This window comes from Lynx canadensis, chromosome A3 (assembly GCF_007474595.2).
Source record: "Lynx canadensis isolate LIC74 chromosome A3, mLynCan4.pri.v2, whole genome shotgun sequence".
NCBI lineage: Eukaryota > Metazoa > Chordata > Mammalia > Carnivora > Felidae > Lynx > Lynx canadensis.
Genome location: NC_044305.1, coordinates 21,585,758 through 21,595,299, shown reverse-complemented (window position 1 = coordinate 21,595,299; position 9,542 = coordinate 21,585,758).

Genomic DNA, 9,542 nt, shown 5'->3' with positions numbered 1-9,542 from the left:
GGGGGCATTTCTCTCGAAGTCACCTGGGAATAGCAGGGCAGGTGAAATTTGGGATTCAGTTTGGAGGATGAATGAGAGGGGATTTCAGAGACTTTAGGGAGTGACCCAGCCTGTCTTCGATTGGGTTCCCCTAAAGCAGAGCCTGAGACAAGGATGTGGGTACAAGTAATTTATTTGGGAGGTAATCACAGGAAGCAGGAGTGAGGGAGATCGAGAAGGAGCTGGTTGCCGCTAAGGATAACTGAGGCCCAATCCTGGGGGACCCTCTGCTTTACTGTGCAGAATCGTTCACTCAAAGGGCGGGAGCCTGGGGCACTTACCCACCAACCCCCATGCCTCTCGGGGTTGAGCTTTGCCCCAGCGGGCATTAATTCCCTCACACCTCTGGGCTGGGCCTACGGGTGGGCTGAGCAAGGACCAGGGCCTCCAGAAAAGCTTTGGGGTGGAAAAATTAAGAGACTGGCTGGGTACCTGAGGGAGGACGCTGCCAGGTCACCTGGACACTGTGTGCCACGGCTGCAGCTGAAAAGCGAACATGGGGCATGGCACGGGGCACCCAAAGCGTCTTCCCCCCTCTGCTGCCCCTGACGCTCTCCTGCCTGGGTGCCCAACCTCCATGGCCCTTCTTTTTTTCCTTCCTCCCTTCCCTGGAGGGAGGAAAGCTCAAATGAAGAGACTGCCTGTCCCCTTCCAGATTAAAGACGCTGGGACCCTTTAAACCAGACATTCCCTTATTCTAAGACTCTAGAATCTGTTTGCAGTTTTGTGACGATGGCCCCAGAATGCTGACTCTCCCCTTCCAAGGTTCTAGAACTTTTCAGCGGGAGCGGGTTTCGGCTGTAGGACTTGAGTGGTCTCGGCCACCTTACCAAGGGCCACCGGGACCCCAGATAGGCCACTGGGGGCATGGACCAGCCTGGAGGACAGCCTGAAGTGCCCCTGTCTTCAGGCCTGCTGTGACACGTTGAGGCCTCATTCATAACTGGTCCAGGTGTTTGGCGAGCAGGGGCCTGCGGACGCGCGGGCGCGGAGAGGGTGCCCTGGAGAGACCCTCACGTTCCCTCCAAGGAAGGAGCCGCCTCTGTCAGCCCGCAGGCCCCTTCCCCGACAACAGCCGCTTACCTCCCGCCTGCAATCCCCGCACCGGCCTCCCTCGCCCATCCTTACTGTTTCCTTTTCTCCTCCCGAGCAAGGAGCCAGTTTTCGCTCGGCAAACCTTTACCAACTGCCTATTAAGGGCCAAGTGCTAGGTTAAGCGTTTGAAACACCTCTCACGGATTGGGACCTCTGTAAGCAGAGCATGAAGGGCAAGATATTTATTGGGGATTAACACCTATGAAAGGGAAGGGAGGAAACAGGATGAGACAAGTGAAGTCAACTGATCCCGGCTCTGCAAAGCCTCAGCCAGCCCTGCCGCCTGGCAGGACCGTTCTGCATCAGCCGAAATGGCCAACCCTTTAAACCCCAAGGCTCGGTCACCAGATGCAGGCTGCCCTGGGAAGGGTGTGACCTCAGGCCACAGGCTCTCTGCAGCTGAGGCAGACCCGAAAGAGCCGAAGGCGGCGGCCTGTCGCCAGCCGCAGTCCCCGCGCCGGGCAGCAGGCCCTTCCCGGAAGGGGTGTCTGGGCAGAGTCCCTCTTTTTGTCCACCGAACATCCGTGATCCGACCGAACCCGCGCCACAACCCATCTGTGCAGGAATTAACAAACTTATTTTACAGAGGATTCACAGAGGTTCAGCAACTTGCCCAAACCAGCTTCCAGAAAGGAAGGGAGAGTCGGAAGCCGGGTCTGTCCATGGCCAGGGTTTTATGGTCTCCTCGCCCTAGGATAGCTGTGCTTTGCGCGGGGGATTCATTTTCATACGTTGCTTGCAGGTGCAAACGGTTGGCGGGATGGGGAGCGCGAAGGATAATTCCCCCCGCCCCCCAGCTGCACCCCCACGAAGCAATCTTAGCATCCCTCTTCCCTTGTCTTTTCCCTCTCCCCTCGTCTACCTTTAGCGCCCTCTTCCTCCCTGTCCTCTATGTGCAGGGTCCACGTGGGTCTCCAGCTCCTGCTCCAGGACAAGGCATGTGACCAGGCTACGCCAATCAGAGCAGAGCATTCCCTTAGCTGGGCAGTTGGTTCACACCTGTCACATGACAGGGGGGGACCCAATCAGAGTGAATTCCAGGACTTTTGCAGTAACTGCCAGAAAAGTCTTGCCCCTTCTAGGTGTACTTGAACCTCCCACAGTGTAGAATGGTTGCTGTTGGTCTGTTTCGGTTTTTAATCCCTGTATCACAAGCCACCCCAAAAGTTAGTGGTTTACAGCAACAACAACTTATTTCTTATGATTCTGGAGCGTGACAGTGGTGCTTTTGTCCCATCCAGACGTGTTGGCTGGGGTCACCCGTGTGGCCGCATTCAGCTGTGGCTGGACTGGAAGGGCCAAGAAGCAATGGAGTGGGGGTTGGGGTGGGGGGTAATGGATAGGGAGGTAGGAGTGATTAGCCCCAGGTGCTGCTAGTAAAAAGGAGCATTTTTTTTGCTGAGCCTAAAAATGATAATAACACTGGGAATGCAAGCTGGTGCAGCCACTCTGGAAAACAGTTTGGAGGTTCCTCAAAAAACTCAAAATAGAACTACCCTACGACCCAGCAATTGCACTACTAGGCATTTATCCACGGGATACAGGTGTGCTGTTTCAAAGGGACACATGCACCCCCATGTTTATAGCAGCACTATCAACAGTTGCCAAAGGATGGAAAGAGCCCAAATGTCCATTGATGGATGAATGGATAAAGAAGATGTGGTGTATATATATACACAATGGAGTATTACTCGGCAATCAAAAAGAATGAAATCTTGCCATTTACAACTATGTGGGTGGAACTAAAGGGTATTATGCTAAGCGAAATTAGAGAAAGACAAATATCATATGACTTCACTCATATGAGGACTTTAAGAGACAAGACAGATGAACATAAGAAAACGGAAACAAAAATAATAGAAAAACAGGGAGGGGGACAAAACAGAAGAGAGTCATAAATATGGAGAACAAACAGGGTTACGGAAGGGGTTGTGGGAGGGGGGATGGGCTAAATGGGGAAGGGGCACTAAGGAAGCTACTCCCGAAATCATTGTTGCGCTATAGGCTAACTAACTTGGATGTAGATTTGAAAAAAGAAAAAAGAAAATTAAAAAAAGAAAAAAAACCCTAAAAAACATTAAAACGAAAGAAAAGGGAACAAATTATGCCCAAAGTTAGCAGAAGGAAGGAAATTAAGAAAATGATAACCCTGAAAGTCAATCTGCTTTTTATCATCAGCATGCTGGAGATCCCAAACAATGTCAGTGCTGAATACTCCCACGAAGGCAGACCTCCACCCTCCCCCCCCCCCCCCTTAGTACAAAGGGCTCTCTCAGAGTCTGGAATCTTTGTGATGATTGCTAGCTGGGACGCCTCAGATCTCCTCTGTGAAGACTTTATTCCCATGTGGCGTGCCATCTTCACGACTCCTGAACATGGTCTCTCTCTTCAGCACGACAGCCTCTGCCTCACAGTGTGGCAACGGGACTCCCAGAGGGAGCGCTCCAAGAAGTCAAGCACAGTCGCCCAAGTGCTTCTAAGGCCTCTCCTTGCATCACGTTCGCTCCTGTGACATCAGCCAAAGCGCATCACGTGGTCAAGCCCTGCATTAAATGTAGGAGGGGACCCTCAAGGGCATGAATATGGGGAAGCATGGTTGGTCATAGGCCACCAATGTAGCAGTCTACCACGTGGGGCTTGCCTCCTGCCCGGGAAGGAAGGTCAAGGAGAGCCCTGAGCCGCGGGGTGTATCGGGCAGGGTCCTTGAAAGAGACAGATGCACTCAAACCTTTAATTCGGGAGACTCTAATAAAGGGGCTATTTGCAAAGGTGGCAACAGTTGTCCGGGGAATTCAACAAGGGATGGTTCCTCTGGGACAGCAGTAGTAGCCCAGCACAAGCCCAAGAGGCGAAGTGGAAAGACACTGGATATGTCATCGGGGCTTCTGAATCCCGCGAAGCCTGAAGCAGCTCTATTCTTGGGCTTTTTTACCTACGTAAAGCTCATCAATGTTTTTTTGTTTTTGTTTTTTAGTGCCTAGGCCCATATGGGTTGGTTTCGGTCTAGTGCGATCACAGCATCCCTGACGGATGTGCTGTCATCGAGGGGTCGGCCATCTATTTATTTATAATTTTTTTTAGAGAGAGAGAGGGTACAAGTGAGTGAAGGGCAGAGAGAGATAGGGAGAGAGAAGCGGGGCTTGAACCCACCCATTGTGGGATTCGAACCCAGAAACCGTGAGATCGTGACCTGAGTCGAAGTCAGATGCTTAACTGACTGAGCCACCCAGGCGCACAAGGAGGAGCTGGTCCTTTAATGGGATGACTACATTTCACGCTCATCAGAGTCCTAAGGGGTCCACAGGGCAATAACATTGCAGGTGAGCAAACTGAGGCTCTGAGAGGTTAAGGGATTTGGCCTAGGACATCTGGCTCGTTAGTGACAGAGATGGGAGTTGACCTCGGTCCAGTGTCAATACTCCAGCCACATTTAGCCACTCTCTGTCTCCTGGATATGCCCTACTCTCTTGCCTCCAGATCTTTCCTGGGTTCAAGAGTGTCCCCTTGCCTAAAAAAAGCCAAGTTCTAACTCCAAGTACCTGCAAATGTGAGCTTATTTGGAAATAGGATCTTTGAAAATGTAATTAAGTTGAGGATCTTGAGATGAGATCATCCCGGATCTCATCTCACCCATTCGGGGTGGGCTCTAAATTGTAATGACAGGTGCTCTTAGGAGAAGGGGATGTGAGTCAGAGAGAGCGGAGGGCGTGTGAAGACAGAATGCAGTGGCGGAGATTAGAGTGACGCATCTATAAGTCAAAGAATACCAGGGCTTGCCTCCCACCACCAGAAGCTAGGAAACACATGAAACAGATTTTCTTTCTGAGCTCCAGAAACTACCAGCCCCACCGTCCCCTTGATTTTAGACTTCTGGCCTAAACTGTGAGAGAATAAATTTCTGTTGTTTTGGATTACGGAGTTTGCAGTAACTTATTATGACAGCCCCAGGAAATTGGACAGGACCTTTGCACATGCCATGTCATTGGCCTGTAATATAACCCTCTTCCCTTCCCCAAACCTGCACTCCACTCTGCCCTTTGAGGTTTAGAAGTAAATAAACCTGCACAGAAGAAAGGGGACCTTTCGAGGAATCACTCACGCTGCCTCCTCCCGTCTTTCCTCCTTGACCTAGAGGTTTCAGCTCAGACACCACCTCCTCCAGGAAGACTTCCCCATGTTCCTACCCTTCTCTGTGATTCCACAGTCCCCTGACCTGCCTCTGCCACAGTTGTGCTGGCACTGTCTGTTAACATGGCTTGCTTTTCACTCTCCCGCCGGACTGGGCACTGCTCACAGGCAAGGACTGCACCCGATTCCTCTTTGTGGCTGTGAACCTGACACAGGTTCAGGCACAGCGGGGCTATTCACTAATGTTTGCTGCGTGAATAAATGAGTGAATGTTCGGTTCCCCTCCAGTTCTGCTCCATATGGACCTCTGCCCCTTGGGGGAGTAACCCTTCGCTGGGAACACGGGTGAAATAGCTCAAGATCACCAGTGGTGGGTGGGGGCAGGACACTCAGCCTCGAGTTCAGCCATACTTCAGCACAGCTGTCCTGCCCGTGATGCCAAGGCCCTGTCAGAGGCGTGACAAACAGCTTGGCTGATGGCTTATAATGTCAGAGATGATGGAAACAGGGAGGCGATGGCTGAAAGAATGGGTTGGGGACGCTTGTCATAACTTTATTTGTGGGAGGTGAGTTCCTGTCGGCCGGGTGATGGATGGTGCAGGGGCAGGCACAATACAGACCCTGCCACTGCACCTCCCCTTTCTCTCTAAGCCAAATGACTTTGGGGATGAAAAATGACTTTCTTGGGAGAATCGGGGGAGGGGAACTTCAGGGAAGGGGGCCATGTGGTTGGCACCTTGGAGCAACTTTTGCTTTCCTCCCTGAGAATTGACTTTTGCCTAGTCCAGCCTGATAGTGTCTTTTCTTCCTTTCTCCCTCCCTTCCTTCCAAGGAGACTATTGATAATAATCTCAGACACATCACCTGCCTTAATCTTTAAAACTGCCTAAAAAGGAATGTGTACTTTTATAGACGAGGAAGCTGAGGCTTGAGGAGAGAAAGTATAATATCCTAAATTGCCTGGGAAGGAGGTGGCAGGATTTGAACCTGGGTCGAATTCCTCCAAACCCTGATCTCCCTGCATAACGATGTGATAAAGACCATGTATGTAGCATGTGCTAAAGTCTTTGGAAGCACAGTGAAGAGAGCAATTAATCTGATGGGAAAAAAAGTCGGGGAAGTCTTCCTGGAAGAGAAGATATTTGGCTTGATTCTTAAAGGATGAATAAAATGTTAACGGGTACAGAAAGAGGATATTGGGGATTGGGAAGGGAAAAGAGAGGAGTAGCATCCACTTTCGTTTACTTGCCCCAAAGCAGTCACTGCCCTCTTTCCCCCTGCTTCCAGAACCATCCTGCTACAATGGCCAGAGGCATTATTAAGCCATTTTGTGAAGTTTCCATTTGCCTTGTGAGTGATTGGTTTGGAAACAGGAATGGGAACAATTCTGGCCAATGAGATGTAGGGAATGTTCTCTCAAGGACTCCTGGGAAGTCTGGGGAAGGGTTTTCTTGCTCTCAGAAAGGGAAAGGCCTTCTTCTTTTGCAGGATGTACTCCTGTCTGTACTTGGCGCCTGGAGGTGTGGCAGCCATCTTGTGACCGGGCGGAGAAACTGACACCCTGATGCTGGCTCAGTGGGAAGATGGAAAGGACATTACTGGGCTGCTGAATTAATGGTTCCTGTAGCTATCAAACCTTGGAACTTAATCCTTAGTGGATACACGTTTCTCACTGTTGATCAGCTGAGTTGGTGGCTTCAAATTTTTGCAGGCTGAAGGTTCTGACTGATTCAAGAGCTAAAGAGGATGCCAAGACACCTTGTTGCTTCCACAGCTCAGGCTTGGAGAAGAGATAAAGCTGTGAGGGTTAAAGGTATAGGCTTTGCAGTTAGAGTTGGCTTCAAGTCCCAGCTTGGCCACTTCCTACTTGTGTGACCTTAGGCATGTCACTTAATGTCCTTGAGATTCAATTCCTGGGGATGAGAATAATACATCATAGGGCTCTGATGATAAAATAAGGAAATGCACAAAAAGGGCTGCTTAGTACAGGACAGGGTGCATAATAAGTGCTCATTATATCATCCTGATGGCAGCTGTCCTTACTGTCATTATTGACTTTTTGGGCCCCCGTGGAAACCTTTATACTCGCCTCATACACTTGCCTAACTCATACTCACCCTAACACTAGAGTTGGCTCATCCGCACTCGCCCAAATTCAATTCCCCTTAGTACTGTGATTGTGTAGGTTTTGAGGTCTTAGAACTATATTCTAAGCTGGAGGAGGAGAAGGGAGGAGCTGGAGTCAGGTCACGGCTAGGGTTATCATAGGTAGGGTTAAGGTTCTGTGGCCACAGGTCGGCCCCAGATGGACCTACATAAGGGCCTTTCCCCTTGGCCAACGCTGCTTGGACCTTTCACATCCCAAGCAGCTAAGTTAGTCTGCGTCTCAAAGTCCTTGATAGTAGTGAGAAGCAGGTGTCAGTAAAGAAGTGTTTACCGGGCAGATAGAGCAGCATGTCCACCCCAACCGGGGCCTTAACAACAGACCCCGTTGTGCCCAGCAGACAATAAAGCTAAGCCCTAGGCCTACCTCACACTCTCTGAGCCTCTTTAACTTGGATCAAGCCTTCGCTCTCCCCACTTATTCTGTCTGACTCTCTGTTTCGTTCCCCACCATCGGTGGTGGTGGTTTTCATTTCTGAGAGGCACACCCTTGGACTTAATTCTGAAGTCGGTCTTTCCAAGTGTGGAGGATGTCCATTGTTGTACTGGGCCTACTTTCATCCTGCCATACCCGCCTCATCCATTTGGCTCCCAAAGAAGCAGGCATGGTTTTCTTTGGCTCCGCCCCTCTGGTCATAGTTAATTGGGCCAGAGGTGGGCACCTGACCAGAGCTAAGCCGATCAGAAAACTTCCATTGGATTTTCAAACCTAAGGGCAGAGCCAATCCCTAAGGTAGAAGCCGTGGGATTTAAATCTGGGGGCTACAGGAAGTCATGCCTCCCACTATATGGAAGGGGTCAGAATGCAACGCGAGAGGATGAGGAGAACAGAAACAAATGGTGGGAATATGGTCCCGGCACCCTCTGAGCCCATGGTATCTGGTTTCCCGAGTCCCAAAAGGGACCAGTGCCCGACCTCAGCCAGGAGTAGTCGATCTTTCTTACGTACCAATACATTGTCCTTTTTCCTTGACTAGTTCAAGTGGAACTTCTGTCCCAGCGACAAGCACTCTGACTGACACCCTCCCAAGTCCCTGCACTGCCCCAGAGCCTGGCTTGGCCTTCCCATTTCAGAGTCTCAGCCCTTTTCCATTTCCAACCTTGGCCAGGAGTCCAAACCGGCTCCTGAGGCCCTGGCATGCCTTCTGCCCTTCTTACCCCACTCGCTCTCCCTGGATGACCTCATTCGCTTCTGTGGCTCAGCCTCCACAACCTCCTTATAACTTAAAACTTCCAAACCCCTAGCTCCATTCTGGACCCCATCTGAGCTCCGGGTTTTTCAAACATGGTGGAGACATGTTGGTCACCTTCACAGTGGGTATCAGGGTTCTTCCTGAAAACAACTATTTGGGTGGAGGGGATACCTTGATAAGCCTCCTGGGGAGCAGGTAAAGCCCTTAGGGCCTGGAAGTGAGCAAGCACTAAGGTATCAAGTGGCTGAAAGGTGGTGAGGTGGGAAGCTGCTCACCTCGGGTATGGAGGAGGGATTTGCAATTTGGGGGGAAAGAAGTGAAGAGCTCAGGGGCAGGGGTGAAGAACTAGTGGGGTGGAGGGGGGTGGAGTCAACATAGCGAGGTGTGAGACTTGATGTTATGTTAAGGAAAGGTCAAGAGAGAGAGCCACCCCCCGCTCCAGTAGCATGGGGATCGCTCAACACTTTGAAAATGGGGGGATCTCTTATCAGAAGGAAAGTAGCAGGTAATAGTTAGCAGAGCATGAGCAAGGTTTACACTGCCTTGTCTGAAATCTGGCTGTACCTGGCTGTGTGACCCTGGGCTAGTTACCTAACTCCTCTGAGACTTGGTTCCATCGTCCATAGACTAGAGTAGGTGTTAGGGTTAAGTAAGTGCTGGCATGTGCCGGGCCTTGGCACAACATCGACAACAAAAAAATTGAAGTTCAGAGTATCTAAGGACTCACCCAAGGCCACAGAGTCAACCAGGATGGGGGAGGCAGGCTGCAAACCCGAGAACGCGTGATCTCAGAGGATCTCCGAATCCCTCCCTGAACGTAGTTTCACGGAGACAAGACCAAGACTAGGGCCTACGGCTCGGGGCTGGGGTTCCGGCAGCTGCATCTTCGCTCCTGGGTGCTGGCTCAGCCCAGTGTGGCTGAGA